Source organism: Mus musculus, chromosome 9, assembly GCF_000001635.26.
Source record: "Mus musculus strain C57BL/6J chromosome 9, GRCm38.p6 C57BL/6J".
NCBI lineage: Eukaryota > Metazoa > Chordata > Mammalia > Rodentia > Muridae > Mus > Mus musculus.
In genome coordinates this window covers 118807536-118824197 of record NC_000075.6, presented here as the reverse complement: position 1 = coordinate 118824197, position 16662 = coordinate 118807536, and the positions used below count along the sequence as shown (strand labels likewise).

At 47.5% G+C, this 16662-nt stretch overlaps 1 protein-coding gene across 3 annotated transcripts in view; it reads right to left on the bottom strand.

Moving 5' to 3' along the window:
• Itga9 (integrin alpha 9) overlaps nucleotides 1–16662 on the bottom strand; it is a 294295-nt gene that overhangs the window by 76806 nt on the left and 200827 nt on the right. The window lies entirely within an intron of this gene.

The window sequence follows — 16662 nt, the reverse complement described above, 5'->3', positions numbered from 1 at the left end:
AATTCCCCACTAAACTCCTCTCCGTGGTCGTTCTAAGCTGTATTTGAATATCACAATGAGCTTCTTAGCAAGTCTACATCTATCAGAGGCTGAGAGGTAGTTGTGAGGCTTCCTGCCCTTGGATAGGAAGTATCTTCCCAGACTGGACCTCTGAGGAAAATCACAGACAAGAGTAGGCCTTTATCTGCTGGTCTATTGGATGCCTAAGTGCCCCTTTGCAGTTCAGAGTAGGGGCTTTGGGGAAGTCTGGAGGACTACTTACCTCTGGTGGGTAAAATCCCTCCTGGGCCACCGGCACTCACATTTCCCCAGGTTGCTTCCAGCCTCCTCATAAAAACCAGAGGCTGGAAAGTGGAATTTAAATACTCTGCAGTAAAGACGTGGAGGAGACCAGAGGAGGAGGGGATGGACTGACACTGCAGGTTCAAGTTGAGCTGAGTCTAAAGCATCTGGCATCTGAAACAGCTCTGAACTAAGAATGTTGGGCTTATAAGGGATGTTCAACCTGTAACTTCTTTTTTTTTAAATATTAATTTATTTTCATTTATATGAGTACATTGTAGCTGCCTTCAGTCACACACCAGAAGAGTGCATTGGATCCCATTAGAGATGGTTGTGAGCCACCATGTGGTTGCTGGGAATTGAACTCAGGACCTCTGGAAGAGCATTCAGTGCTCTTAACTGCTGAGCCATCTCTCCAGCCCAACTTGTAACTTCTTGAAGCTGGTTTTTATTTAATCTGGAGGCTGTGAGGTAAGTCTCATGGCCTCTACTGCCCAGATAAAGAAAAGGAGGCCTCAAGAAAAGGGTCAGTCAGCTTGCCACAGTGGTGATCAATTGCCTGAAATCAAGATTCCAGTCTAGCCTAGCTTGGCTCCATACCTTGTGCATGTTCTGGCCAGGTCTGCCTTCTAAGGCCGTCTTGGCAGTGAATATGCTGCCTATGGCACCACTGTGCAGCCTCCTTCCACTTTGGCACTGTGGAGGCTGCAGAGTTGCCTGAGGCTCAGAGTGTCACCTGCCAGACACCACTTCAAGTACGTTTGAGTCCATGGAACAGACCCTGGTCTAGGTGAAGGACCAGGTCGGTGTCCCAACTGCCTGGCTCATCTTTAGGCCCAGAGGAAACTGTGGTGTGACCGTGTGTGGAGAGACCAAGGTCTCTACAGTTGGCAGGAGACCCATAGCTATGAACTGATGTATCCGTCCATTTCTGGGTTCCAACCGTCAGCTCCTTCATCAGAAAAGCTCTACAGGCCTTTTGGGAAAACCAGTGAGAGCTTTCCTTGGCATGAGGTCTAGCCTCTTCCCCTGCCATGGCTTCATGAATAGGGCTGAAAGCACCACCCACTCCAGAGGTCTCTGCTCCCCCATTCTGAAGGCCTGCTTATCTGAGGAGAGGGTTTCGGTTCTGTCTCTTTGAGTTCCTCCTCCCTGTGTGGCTCCATCCACTGCCTTCTGTTTCCTTTGGAGGCAGAAGGCAGTTCCTTCATCTGAAACCTTCTAGATGAGGGCCTCCAGGGAAGGAGGCCTCAACCCAGCAGATAATTAAAACAAAACAACAACAAACTAATATTTTTATTCTAAGCTCCACACCCTTATATAATATGTATTGCTCATATCCGTCCACCTCATCCAGGGCCCTCGACTGCCCCTCACCACATCCCTCCCACCCCCCAGAGCCATGCCTTTAGTTGTACTGTTTTGCTATTACTTAGTGCTGCTCACATGTGTGTAGGCTGTGGCCATCAATAAGAAACCTACTAGCAGCCACAAAGGAGAGTGACTGTCCCTCTCTCAGCAGCCATCAGCTGCCAACAGGTCCTCTGATAAGGGCAGGGCCTGGGGGGTGGGGGTGGGGCTCCTCCCCAACGTGTGCTCAGCAGAAGACATTCACCTCCTCTCCATACTGACCCCATGAAAGCACTCAGTGTTTAAACCTCATGTACAGGCAGCACAGGACGAGGAGAGGCCATGCAAACTTTCAGATTGCCCCAGCTCCCATGTCTGGAGACCAGAGCTCCTCACAGGGCTCCTGTCTTAGCAGAAGCAGACGTTGTCTCTCCTGCCCGTGGCGGCCCTTGCTCCTTTCCTATCACTTCCAAAGCTGATGGTCAGGTAGGGCAGGGCTGGGCAGGCACTGACATGGTACAGCACTGAGGTGCGGGCTGGGTGCGGGCTGGGTGCGGGCTGGGTGGACACAAAGTCTTCCTTTACCGACATGCAGAGCAGGGGCAGCAGAAGGGACCAGCTCGGCTGCTACTGGCTGTGAGACTTAGCTGTGTCGCCAGCTCTGAGGTCTAATTTCTTCCCTGGTAAATGGGACAAAGATGCTGCGGCAGACACCCAGCCCACCATGCTCCGCCCACTAGCCTAGGGGTGCTTGATCTCATTCGCAGCCTGCTAACCCAGGACCATGTGACCAGGCTTATTATGTCAATCATCCCAGGGAGACTCTGAAACTTCCTTCTACTAGAACTTCGTGAAATCAAAGCACTTCTTCATGGTGACCTGGCTATGATCTCGGTACCCTAAGGGGACAGACTTGTCTGAACATGGAGCCAAAACAGGACACATCGCAAGAAAGCTCAGAGGTCCAACAGGAAACATGGGGTGGGGGTGGGGGGCAAGCGAACCTCAGACTTTCACTTTGAAGAACAACAATTTCTCTGTTCACTCAGTAGGAGGGGAGATTGGCTCTTCTATTGTTCGGAACAAAAAGAGCTAAAGCAGGTGCAAGTACCTCACTGTTCTGGGGCCTCTGCAAGTACGCGACAGAGCTAGGTAGGAATGGTGCCTGGAGCAGCTGGGCTGCTGCAGCACTGACACCCGCTTCCTCTGTGTCAGAAGGAAAGGTCAAGATGCTCCGAGCAAAAGCATTTTGGGGTACTCACTAGAATACTTCTGAGCAGATGTGAAGGCATGAATGTAACAGGAACCTCTGCAGCCCTCCAGAAGGCTCTGTGGGCAAATCTAAGTCCGAGGAGGGCTTGGTGGTGGCCTGTGCCCTCAGGCCATCAGTTGCTGAATGTGACCAGGGACTGAGATGCTGTTTCTAAAGACAAATGATAGCTAAGGTTGTGCTTTAAACCATGGTGCTTAATTTGTAAGTCGTGACTATCAGCTCTTACAGTACAGTGGCTCTACAGATGTGGCGCCTGGGAAGGTGTGCTGTGTCAGGGAGAGGCCACTTGAACGGAAGGGAGTTTGTCAGGAAATCGCCCCCTTAATATTTGTAAACTACTGGAGCACGTCTTTATTTTTATTTGAAGCAAATAAAACTATGTGAAAAAGATTTTTTTTCCTCTTTAAAAATTTTTAGCATGAGCCAGACCTGGTGGTGCCTGCCTGTCTTAGAATTTCTATGGCTGTGATAAACACCAGGATAGGGAGGAAAGAATTAATTTCAGCTCACATTTCCACATCATAGTCTATAACCTAAGGAAGTCAGAGCAGGAACTGAAGCCAGGCAGGAACCCGGAGGCAGGAACTGAAGCCACAGAGGAGGGCTGCTTACTGGCCGGCTTCCCCTGGAGTATCAGCCATATCGCTCTCTCTCTCAACTTTTTTTCCTCTCTCATACATTACAGCCTGCCTGTAGTTCCCCTCCCTCTCCCCCAGCTCAAATCCTCCCATCAAAAGAAAAAATAAATGTGTGTGTGTGTGTGTGTGTGTGTGTGTGTGTGTGTGAGTGACAGAGAGAGAGGGAGAGAGAGAAGTAATCAGCCTGTTTTTCTATCCTACCCAGGACCACTGCCCAGGACTGGCACTGCTCACAGTGAGACAGGCTCTTCCACATCAGTCCTCAATAATCAATACGAAAAGGCTATGTAGACTCGGGTTCCTCAAAGGAGGATGGAACTTTGACCCAACTGTGGCGCTGTGATCACACTAGACCGTTCCCTTTATGAGTGGCTGTTCCTTCTGTGAGATGTGACCTTTTAGACTTCTCTCAGCTTGGATAGAACATGTGTTCTGTTATGACAAAGGTTAGATTTAAAGCTTGGATTCATTTAATAGTTAATGTTCATTTTCTGATGATATCCCCCCTGGCCTCCATTTGAAGACCTCTATAGACGATGTCTTAGTGTTGTTTTCTTTTCTTTTAGTTTTTGGTTTTTTTTCCCATTCCTTGTTCAGAGCTAATAGTTGGACCAGGATTTTATAATAAATATTTCCTAGGACATTTTGAAGGCATTTTTGTAAGAATATGATAGGATCCAACATTCAGACAAAATGAAGGTTGTTACCCACACACGACACCTTCCTCCATTTATCTGTGGACACTTCACTGTGTTCGCCTAAGGCCTATGTTGTTTGGCCCCTGCCGAACACACCAGCCATGTCTCAGCTCCCCTCGCTCACCTACTGTGCCACCCTCTCTACAGCGGCCCTTATCCCTCCTCATCTCAGTGCCCCTTTTTCCTGAACATCTCCCAGGGCACCTTTCCCGGGTCCCCAAGCCTGTTCTGTTCACCATAGTCACAACTCCTAGACACTTCTTCAAACCCATCCTCCACTGGGTTTGTGAGGAGGTGGCCACAGAGCTTATGTCTATTCTGTGTATACATCTCACACCTTAAATACTCATTAAACGTGCAGTTCACTCTTTTTGAATAAATGAGAAAGCACAGCAGCGGCGATAGCAGTCAGACCAAGCTAGGCAGTTCCACTCTCAAGCTCAGCACTTAAAGCCGGAGGAGTAAGTTCTGTAGAACATCAAGGTACTGTCTCTGGGCCATGCAAACAGGACACCATTTTTTTTTTATCCACTCCATCTTTTCTTTGTTGGAACTGCTTTTGACTATTGGGTATATATTCCTATGCACAGGAAGCATGAGTTTCTATCCTATGGGAATCCCTGTTGTCTATCACTAGCAGAGCCCCCAGATGCTGTTACGTATCAGTAATAGGACTCTGCTTGTCACATGATCCATGTCATCAGGCACCTATGTTCCTGGTGTGCCACTAGCCTCTTACAGGTGACTTGGGCATACAGCTAGGGGCTTTTTTTTTTTTTCTTTTCCCTAACAATATTTGGACCCGAGTTGGGAAAATGATGGATGGCTTGGGGATAGAGCAAGGCAGTCGAGCGTCTGACACGCGAAGGGCTGAGTGACTCTACCTCTTAGGACTTTTTCCAGCTGTTTAGAACTCAACGGGCAGAAGGGAAAATGGACAGTGTGTGTGGTTTTTCCACCTTCCTGGCCCATTCAGGGGCAAAGCTCTTAAGTGTGATATTCCTTTCGCTGAGTTCACCTTGGGACAAATCAGTTCCAGAGAAGACATTTAAAAAGGCAGGGAAGTCGTGCCAGCTCCCAGAATCCAGCGCAGCAACACATGGGCACCACAGGAAAGCTTCTTCTAGTGGGAGCCTGGTAGGGGTTAGGTCTCTGTGCCAGTACCCCCCAGGATACTAAAGAGAGTCTTGTTTAGACAAAACACAGCTGCCCCAGAAAATTCATCAGTGCTTCCTGTCTGCTACCCCCTACACAAGGAAAATGGGGGATGACGTAATCTGAAAGATGTCATTCACTAAGCACCTGGCTCTCCAGAGGGTAACTGCTACAAGCCAGGTGGGCAGCCAGCAGGACCATCAGACATGCAAATTAGCCTCTTTATGCAAAGAAGATGCATCAGAGACCTCTGAAGTCAGCTCCTCAGTGCCTGGATCCCAGTACCCAGTTTTGGCAGCTGTGCCTTGCTTTAAGCCTTGGTTTCCTCCTCAGGAAAACAAAGCTCACAAGTGGACATGAGTTATTGTGGGGCTGAAACGTGTTAAAAAAAAAAACCCACAAAACTAGTGCCGAGCGAAGTGTGTAGCATAAAACTGAGCACCCAGTAAGGCTGTCTTTCCCATTGCCCAGTGTTGAAGCCATATCAGCTACACGCCTTCAGACTACCAGAAAGAATGCAGGCTCTCTGTTTATTTTAGAAAAATTCTAGCAAACGTCCAATATCCAAACCTGACAAAGATCACACAGCAGAGGAAACTGGGAGATGCGTCTTGCTTATGATTACGGAGACAAACACACGGAGCAAAGCGTTAGAAATTATAGCAGCGGCGTATTTCAGTCCTTATGCTCAGGGGGTGAAATTTTAAAAACAGAGTTTGTTTCCTTAAAAGCTCAAAAGAAAGGTTGCACAAACACAGCACTATTTCAAGTATAAACAGTTTGTGAGAAAAGAAAGCAATAATTGATCAAAAACTTCAGACTTAACCAGATTGGGTTCTTGTCAAACCTCACAGGCTAAATATCAACAGGTTAGACTTCCAGACCTCCAGGCCATAGTACAAAGGCGAAACACACCAAATAGCATCATTTGGGGGGAAAAATTGAAGTCACACACAACCTACTCCCCTCTCCCGCCCCCAAAGCCATTTTGATTGGTCAGGTTTTTCGATGCGTCTGTTGGAATAAAATAAGCCTGGGGAGAGAGATGTGCTTTAGGCTCGGGTACTCAGAAGCCGACTCTGACATGGGAGTCATAAAGAACCAAAGACCCACACAAAAGACAAGCAAATGAATGAAGAAACCTAACCTGTATGAAATGTCTCCAGGAAGGACAGTCGTAAAAAGGAGGGAGGATACAGTGTGTGTGTGTGTGTGTGTGTGTGTGTGTGTGTGTTACAAATCCCAGAGCGAGACGGCACCTCGGTGATTGCCTGCATTGTGTGCTGGGCTTTGCTGCCTCAGCACCAGCAGCCTGAGGTTGCTGTCAGGTCCTGGCACGTGTGGCTGTTTATGACCACGGCTAAATGAGCTCCGTCAGCCTGAGGTTAGTCAGTCCTCTAAAGAGTCACAGGTATTACCGAAAAATAAAGGAGCAATGCGGGATTGGGGGATGCTTCACTGCATAGAGGAAATGCCTCGGGAGGGAGCACGAGGGCTTGGGTTTAGTGCAGGGTGGGTGTGTCGGCCCTCTGTAATTCTAGTTCTCAGAAGGCAGAGACAGGATCCTTGGAGCAGGATAATTAGTTAGATTATCCACATCCATGAGCATTGGGTTCAATTGGGAGACCCTGACTCAATGGGCAAGGTGGAGGGAGAATGCTGTCACCAACCTCAGGGTTCTGTATAGGCTTCTGTATCTGCACACACACGCGCGCGCGCGCACACACACACACACACACACACACACACACGGGGAAATGTATATGAGCATGGACGCGTGCTCACCCACACACACATACACTACCACATCCCTAGCCCCACCTTGTCTACCTTAAGTGGGTCCTGGGAGTTTTATCTGGAGTCCCAAAACTCTCTCTCAGTTTCAGATTTCTTGTATGTTTCTAGCATATGCACACCTTAACTTTGTGCCCACTATCAAAACATATGTCACTGCTTCCTGATGGCACGCTAAGCTGCTACAAGGTCTCCATTGCAAAGACCATTATTTTACATTTAGATTTCTTCCATGCATTTGTTGAACATTCTCTGCATTTCCCCCATTTTCCTACCCTCAGCCCCTTTGTTCCCTTTGACAATCTCACTTCCCCTTTTATTTAATATATACATACCTCATTCCCTGTGACTATATAAAACATAGGAACATGGGAGGGGAATAAAATCTGGAGTTTAAGATTTAAAAAAAAATAAAGAGATATAAGAAGGAAAAAAAAACCCATAGGAATCACAATCCAGAGAGAAGCTTTTTTCCATATTGGCTTAATTTGCTTAATATTATTGTTTCCAGTTGCATCCAGTTTCTTGCAAATGACATGACTTCATTCCTATGGCTGAAAAGCATTCCGTTGTGTATAAAAACCACATTTTCTCTATCTTTTTCTCTCTTGCTGGACAGCTAGGCTGGCTCAGCATCTTGTCTGTTATGAACAGTGTTGCAGTAAACATGGATACGCTATCCCTGTGATGCATTGACATGGACACCTTTGGATGAACACCAGGGGTCACGTAGGCCTGAGTTATACATTAGATCTAGTGGATCTGTGTCTACTTTCTGAGAAACCTCCATCCACACTGATCTCCATAGAGGCTAGGCTGGCTAGTTTATATGCCCACCAGCAAGTTTATGTGGGCTCCCTGTTGTCCACAATAGCTTCCATCTTTTGAGACTTGCTTTTGATTCCTGGGCCCATCCTGTCCACATCACATCCTCTGGGGTAGAAAGGACTGCAGGTTTTAACAGTTTCCAAAGTGGCTCTAAACCAGCTGTTTGTAGGTCAGAAGTGTAACTTCTTTTAAGACGGGAGGGAATGGAGCTGGTGCTTTCCCTGCAAGATCAAGCTGAGAGCTAAGGTTTGGGGGCCCTTGCCTGAGATTGTGCCCTGCCCTGTTTTACCATGAGCATCTCTCCTGTGGACAGACACACCCCTCAGGAACTACCAACTTTTTTTCTGACTTCCAAAAATTTTATTCTTTTCAAATTGTGTGTGAACACCTGAGTGTAGATGCACATGCAGGCCAGCAGGGGGAGTCAGAGCCCTTGGAGCTGGAGTTGCAGGTCATTGGGGGCTGCCTGATGTGGGTGCTAGGGACAGAACTTTGGTCCTCTGCAAGAACAGCAAGCTCTCTTAAGCACACAGCCAGGCTCCGTACTCCTCATTACTATGTGTGCATGATGTGTGTGTGTGTGCGTGTGCGTGTGCGTGTGCGTGTGCATGTGCGTGTGCGTGTGCGTGTGTGTGATGTGAGGTCAGAAGCTAATTTTGTGGATGGAATCTGTTCTCCCCTTCCACTGACATTCGGGCTCTGGAGACCCAAACTAGATCGCCAGGCTTGCTCAGCAACTGTTTTACCCACCAGGCCATCTCCCAGATTTAGTTTCTAATGTTTTATTTATTTTTTTATGTTGTCTTTTGTCTCAGTTTAGCAATTTCCTTTCATGGCTTGCTTTCCTCCCTCCTTCACTTCCTCCTTCCTCCCTTCTCTCCCTAAAGGTACTCTGTTGTCTGGCGAAAAAGATTTAAAAGCCAGGCAGGCTCCACCTTTCTCTTTTAGAAGAAGAAGAAGCATCTAGACCCTGAAGGCAGGGTCCAGACGTTTTAATGTGCACTTTCTAAATCCCTCTCACAGATATGCCCGTGGCACGGTGGTGGGAAGTAGTCTAAACCGAGTCTTGCCGCAGTTATAGCTTTATTGATATTTCTCTAGCTAGACTGCAGCCTTCCCTTCAGATGCCATGAATACACAAATGAAGCTTTTCATGCCAATGAAAGCTGAGCTTTGCCTCGGAACACAGGCCACGCTGTGATTAGAAACGGACACCTGGGGTTCTCCATCTCTTCCTGGACACCAGAAGGGCCAGCCATCTTAGGGGCCTTCAGTCCAGTTGCTACCTCTCTGGTGCCGGCGCTCAGGCAGGAGTGACAGGTATGGTACTGGAGGATTACCACCCTGGCCTCAGGGTCGGGGGTGGGGTGTGGTACCTGCTCCTCTCCACTTTCTCTTAGCCTATTATGGATAAACGGTAGGGCCCTCAGAAGCAACTGAAACAGGAAGTGAGCACCGGGAGGATGCAGGGTAAGAGCAGTACCTGGACCAGGGCCAGGTGAGAACCACTGCCTGGCATCACGCAGGAAGTTCAAGGTAAAGTCACCAGGGTGCTCAGGGCACGAGATTAAAGGCAGGCAAGGAGCGGAAAAGACTTACTATGTTCTAAGGATTGATTTCCCCTGCAGGGCTCTCTTACAAGGTGAGCAGTGAGTTCATTCATCATTTTAATGGCCAGGCCACGGTGACTATAAACATCTGAGGATTGCGTTTTACTGGGGGCGTCTATTAACTTGATAAGAGACACCGGAGATAGCGGAGCACAACGGGAATGAAGTCTGCTGCTATGGGAGCGGCTACTGAGGAAGGATTTGTGCTTTCGCTCGCGTACAGAAGGATAGGTGTACTTCAGCCCTGGCAATGCCTGACTCCTCAGCGCCACTGACACATCTCTCTGTGTTCACATGCACAGCCATGCCGGGTTCCTGCATTGAGCCTTCTGCCCGAGGAAAGGTCAGCTACTCCCTCGGATATAAAGCTATGAAAACACGTCAAGGGTCCACATCCTTCCTCAGATCAGCTAGAAAGCTGGTCAGTTTATCATCTGGCGCCGTCTTAATCGGCTTGCCTTGAAAGTGAGAAGAGAGATTCCTGAGAGAAACAGAATACCCATTCTGCGGTAGAGGTAGACATTAGTGGGAAGACTCACTTTACAGAAAAAACAATCTCTCCAGTCCTTGATGCCACTTGCTATAAAAAAGAAAGCCGAGCTGGTAGTTTACAAAGACCCCAAAGCCCAGCTTGGAGACCCAGCCTGATTAGATATTCAAACCATTCACTTCTCAGAAACCGCAAAAATGAGCTTCCCTGATAGGCTACTGTGACCCTCATCAGGCTTTGTCACGGAGGAGTAAAGGACACAGAATCTGTCCCCTCATCTCAGTCTCTCATGGTGATTGAAGATGGAGCCATTACTAACTCCACGGCCCATCTCAGTGACTGTCAACAACAGGTTGTGAACTCCAGCTCTCAGCATCTTGGCCATGCTTGGACAAGCTGTGTGGAGTGTGGTGGGTGGAGTCTGGCCCTCTCCCATGAGCCCAGGACCACCCATCCTCCCTCATGTGCCCGTCTTCCAACATTCCCATCACCAAATCTTCCAATTTTTCTGGTTTGATGACCCTTCCTGTAAGATGGCACCACAGATGCCTAGCATTCCAAGAGTATTGTGCGGTATCCCAGTAAAAGATCCAAGTTCAAACCCAGAGCACAGTTTCTGCTGAAAGTGTCTGGCTTTTGCATCATCATAAAGTCAGACAAATCATAAGCTGAACTATCAGAAGGTGGGGACCAGCAGAACACTGAGGACAGATGGATCTCTACAGTGTGTACTGCACATGGTGGGAGTTGGGGGTCTACCACAGTAGGGGCACATTATACACATACTTGGCGTAGGCCTCGTTCAATTCTTAGCACACCCCGGCATTGTAGTGAAGACTTTGGTACCCTGGACCCAGGGCACACTGATCAGCAGAGAGAAAGCTGAAATGTCAGCTCTGCTGTGTTAGCCACCACAGCTCACTGCCCTCCACGCCATACTCCACGCCTATCATTTTACTCTCTGTGTGAATATAAACTCTGCCTCAGCTGCCTCCACCATCACTCCGGAGAACAAACTTTAGCCTAAAAGTCACTAGCGTTAAAAATGACATGGGTGCTACATTTGGGCTGACTTTTCTATTCCCTTTCATCCCCTAAACACATATAGACAATCACACACATACACACACACATACAATCACACATAGACAATCATACACACAATTACATACATGATCACATACAATCACACAAATCATACACAATCACATGCATCACACACAATTACCACACACTATCACACACAATCACATACATAATCATACACAATCACACATATAATCACAGACTCACACACAATTACAATACACTTACATACAATCACACATACACAATAACATACAATCACACATATATAATCATACAGTCACATGCTTATATACACAATCACATACACAATCACACATATAATCACATACACACAATCACACACACACACACACACACACACACACACACACACACACACTATCCAAATGCTAGTTTAGCTATTTAGCTAGTTTATCTGTGGCCAACGGTTGGATATGAGACGCACCAAGGATGTGGAAAAAGTTTGACCAGAAATGCCAAGCCATGTGGCAGACAGGCAGGTTAGAGCATGGAGCTGGCACACATAGGGAACAGCTAGGCTAGAAGGCTAGGCCGGTGGCCCCAGGCTGGATGTGATCAGGGAACATGTTTTGTTTGGCTTATACGACACTCAGAAAACATTTTAATTAGCTGCCAAAGTAACATAAAAATTCTGGGTTTTATTGAAAAATAAAATCTCGCAGCACTGGTTCACGCTGCTACTTCAGTCACTGGGCTGCTGAGGTGGCTGACCCACGGGTGACATCAGAACCCCCATCTCCCACAGAGTCTACCACGTTCTGTTCCACATCTGGACACCTTCATCTATGCACACGCCTGCCTTGCCCAACTCCTGGAACTGTGAAGTGCTCTTCAACCAGAACTCTAAGTTACAACTTCTGGGAGCCTAGAAAGTGAGAGGTTCAGTGGCGGGTACCAAGGAGCCTGCAAATGTGGCTCACATCTGTCTGGTGCTCCGCCAGCTTCCCACTGCCAGCATCTAGATCTCTTCACCTGAGGGACAGTTTCCTGAATGACAGAGGCTGCGCTGATATGTTCATGATAGTTCAGACGTGTTGGTGAATGGCCTCCCAGGAGGGCCCCACCCTAAGCCTTCAAGCTGTGGTTTCAGCCTTCTAACGCTGCGACCCTTTAATACAGTTCCTTATGTTGTGGTGACCCCCAATCATAAGATTATCTCATTAATATTTTATAACTATAATTTTGCTACTGTTATGAATTGTAATGTAAATATCTGTGCTTCCCAATGGTCTTAGGTGACCCCTGTGAAAGGGTCATCGGACCCCGAAGGGGTCATGACCCAGAGATTGAGAACTGCTGCCTTAGGGAGCACCTGAATTTCTGCTTCTTCATCCCTCGGGTATATTTATTTCTCTACTGTTTCCGGAGAGCCATGGCTAAGCCCCTCCTCCACCGTGGTGGCTGGTCTCTCAGCTTACTTTCCCTTCATCCTCTCCCAATTTCCAAATAAACTGAATGTCCTCAGCTCCTTGCCTCCCAGTTGGCATCTGGAGACACAGAGCAAGATGGCATCTCAGGCTTGCAAACCTTGGATCTATGAGTGTCGTGGCTTGTATCAGTCACTCTTTGTTACTGTGGTAATATGCCGTAACTTCAAGCAACTCAAGAGAGTAAGGGTTAATTCTGACTTATGGTTGGAAAGAAAGAGAGTCCATCATGGCAGGGGTGGGGGGAATTGGCAATAGGAAGCAGGAACAGGGAGCTGGCTCATCCTGTTTCTTCCACACACAGCAAGCAGAGAGAACAAGCAGGAAATGGGACAAGGATATAAACCTTCAAATCTTGTCCCCAGTGGCACACTTTTTCAGTAAGGCTGCACTTCCTAAAATTTCCACGACTTCCCCAAAAGCCACCACCCTCTGAGGACCAAGTGTTCAAACACCCAAACTACCACATGGTTAGAAAATAAAATGTCCTCCTCAGACTTGTGTGGTGAAGGACTGGCACCCAGCTGGTAGCCATTTTTGAGGTGGTAGAAGATTTGGAAGTGGCACTTAGCTAGAGGAAGGTGGTCGTGAGAGGGGGTACCATTGAGGGTAGCTTTGGAGGTGATATCTGGTTCCCTCTCCCTTCCTTACCCTCTGTTTCATGTCTGTCGTGAGGGTTGACAACCTTCTAAGCCACGTGATCCTAATGCCAACATATTCAGCCCAAGTCCATGGGAACAACCAACCATGAGCTGAGCTGTCCGAGACAATGCAACAACGTAAGGAATTCCCCTCTTCAAGCTGCCATCTTGAGCATTAGTTCACAGCGACAGGCGCTAGTGCAGAAAGGCTCTCTGCTACGGTGCCTTTGCTCTTGGTACAGCTGCCTCTGTAATTTCATGGCCAATGGGTGCTACCCTTGGTGCCCAAACTCAGGCTCAGACCTCCCTTGCACCGAGGTTAAAGTTTATTCTTTCGAGCTCCTGTCTGTTTCCACCATGTTCTGGAACGAATCAATCCCATGAAGGTGTACACATGAGCCGAGGCCAGTCTTTGAATTCAAAGCTCAGGTATTCTTCCCACACTACTCCTTACCATCACGTGAGGCACTAAGTGGCCAGGAATCCTCACAAGCTTAGGATACTAGGCCTGATGCAACTCGGGGCACACTCTTCTGAGCCAACCCTGAGCCTGTTCAGCCAATGGCTGCTTGTTTCCTTGTACTTGGGCTGAACATTACAGCACCAGGAGCACGGGGCATAGGGAGTGGTCAACCCTTGTGACAGATGAGAAGCAGAGAGGAAGGAAGCAAGAGGGGACCAGATCACACCTTCAAAGGCACATGACCTCCCCAAGATTTTAACAACCTGAGAGTAGCTATTATCAACACTTCATGGGAACTTCTCAGCAGGTCTGCAGGGCAGTTGGTATCCTACCTTAATTATTAATTATTTGATGACATTCCTATGAGGCTGGGAGCATCCTGGGAACAGGAACTATACCTTATTTATCTCTGTCACCTGCAGTGACTGTGACCTAACAGGCACATTTGGTAACTGATATCCAAACAAGTCCTGTGCAGCCAGGCAAGAAGCCAGAGAAGATGACAGACATGAGCTGAGATTTCAGGGCAATGTTCTCTGAATGGCGGTGGGAGGAAGGGCTGTCTCTGTAGCAGTGGCTTCAGTCATGAACCGGTACTGATTCAAGTGTGTGTACGACAGGCACAGAGAGCTGCGGGTCTGGGGAAGGATCAGGCTCAGGATGGCTTTGTGGGAATAGCTGAGGAGTCCTAACTCCATCCTGAAGATCGTGAGGCAGGAGGAGGGAGACAACCTAGCTAATTCTTAAATTGTCACTGCTATTGCTGAGATCAGAAGGCTTAGTATATATATATATATATATATATATATATATATATATAATTTTATTTTTTTATATATGGGCATTCTGTCTGCATGCTTGGTGCCCACAGAGACCAGAAAAAGGCAACAGATTGTCTCGGAATGGGTTTCAGGTAGTTGCGGGCCACCATGGGGAATTGAACTTGGGTCCTCTGGAAGAAGGCCCAATGCTCTAACTGCTGAGCCACCTCTCCAGCCCCAGAAGACTTACTTTGAATTATTCTTCTGAATTATGTATCTACTGTGCTGGTAACTGTTCTATACCCAAGTTTAACTGAAACGAGTTATCTATAAATTTGTTTTTGTTTAAGCTTAAAGTTTTTAAAATATTTTATTTTCTGGGTATGTGTACGTATCTGAGTGTGTGCATATGTGTGTATAATTTCAGAGGGGTCAAAGTGGAATCCCCTGGAACTGGTGCTGCGGATGGTCGAGCCACCATGTGGGTGTTCTATAAGAGCAGTAAGCATTCTTGATAGCTAAGCCCCTCCAGCCCTGTCTCAGCTAGTGTTTATTTCTCATTACTATACTGTTGTATTGGACAGGAAGTAGGGGTGTAGCTATGGAAGGCTAGTATACTCAAGAGCTAATTTCTGAACTCTCTCTCTCTCTTTCTTTTTAGAGTGGAAGACAGAAGCTTGTGGGAAAATTCTCTAGCACCCTCCTCAACCTTGAGAGGAACAGATCTGAGGTTCTCAGAGATCTGAGAAGACCAAGTGGCCCCTCCCCTATGGTCACTCTTCCTTTCTTCGTTGTCTTAGCTTCCTCACTCCCTCACAAGGGTCTCCTGAGGTTACCCTCTCGGTAAAGCGGGATACTAAGGACAATATACTCTGAACAATGTATTTTTTCTCTGATAATAAGCTTTTAAATGTTATTTCATCTTGAATTAGGCTTTTCTTGGTTTTGTGCTTTAGAACTTTTTTGTAAGACTCCTACAGGGCCTAGTACATGGGCCATGTATCGCCCATGCTACAGAACAGGTGAGGTCCCTTGGTCACCTATCACTACCTACCGTCTAGGTGCAGTTAGATTGCAAACTGTTTATATCCCTAGCAGAACCTTGAAGTATGATTGTCACAGGAGGGGCATCCTTATTTCTGTCACTGGTCTGCTCTCCGGGATGGTCCAAAGCAGTGTGGTGTCTCTATGCCCGGTTCCAATCCCACTCATGTTCACAGTCACCATGAGGCACCATGATATCGTGCCAGCTTTCTGCCAGGATGAGACCCAGGGGTCTCTAGGCTATAGGTTATGGCTTAGTAGTAAAGAGACCAAGCTGAGGCACACTCACTGTCCCCATGGCCACTATGATAGCTACAGACTCAGTCTTGTGACCTTCTCAAGTACACTGTCCTCTAGTGACCACAGCCTTCGACTAGAATTCATGACTAACTCCCCCTGTCTCCCATAACCTCAATGGGCAGTTCACCTGCACAAATGTGCATCGTGGGGTGCCCGTGTGCTGAGGACCAGGGTGAAGGTTTTCATCATAAAGTGACTAAGGTCCACATGAACACCAGCTCAGTGGGCTGAGCACTGTTTACAGGGAAAAAATTGCAAACGTCCAAATAACTGGTTGCAACAACCGGGTAGAGCAGGGTCTATGCTGCCCAGGGCCTTAGAACAGGGTCTATCCTGCCCAGGGCCTTAGAACAGGGTCTGTCCTGCCCAGGGCCTTAGAACAGGGTCTGTCCTGCCCAGGGCCTTAGAACAGGGTCTATCCTGCCCAGGGCCTGCCCTCCTCTCTCACAGCGGTGGTTGCATTGCAGGGCATCAGGGGAAAGAGAAAGCACTAGCTTAGTTCCCTTTTTCTTTTGGAGTCATGCTATCACTTGAATAAACTAATCGGCTCTACTAAAGCTCACTCATTTCATATAATCTTCCAATTTTCTCAATTCCCTTGAATATGGCAGGAATACATATATAAATACAGCAAGGTATCAGCTGACACAGATGACCTTGTGACAGAGAGCACAGAGTGTGTTGTTAGTGATAGCGATCACGACGATCAGGGATCCGTTTATACTTGTCTTTAACAACCACTGACACAAAACTGAAGTTCTATAGAACATGTGTATAATGGCGCTAACAGTTGTAGCT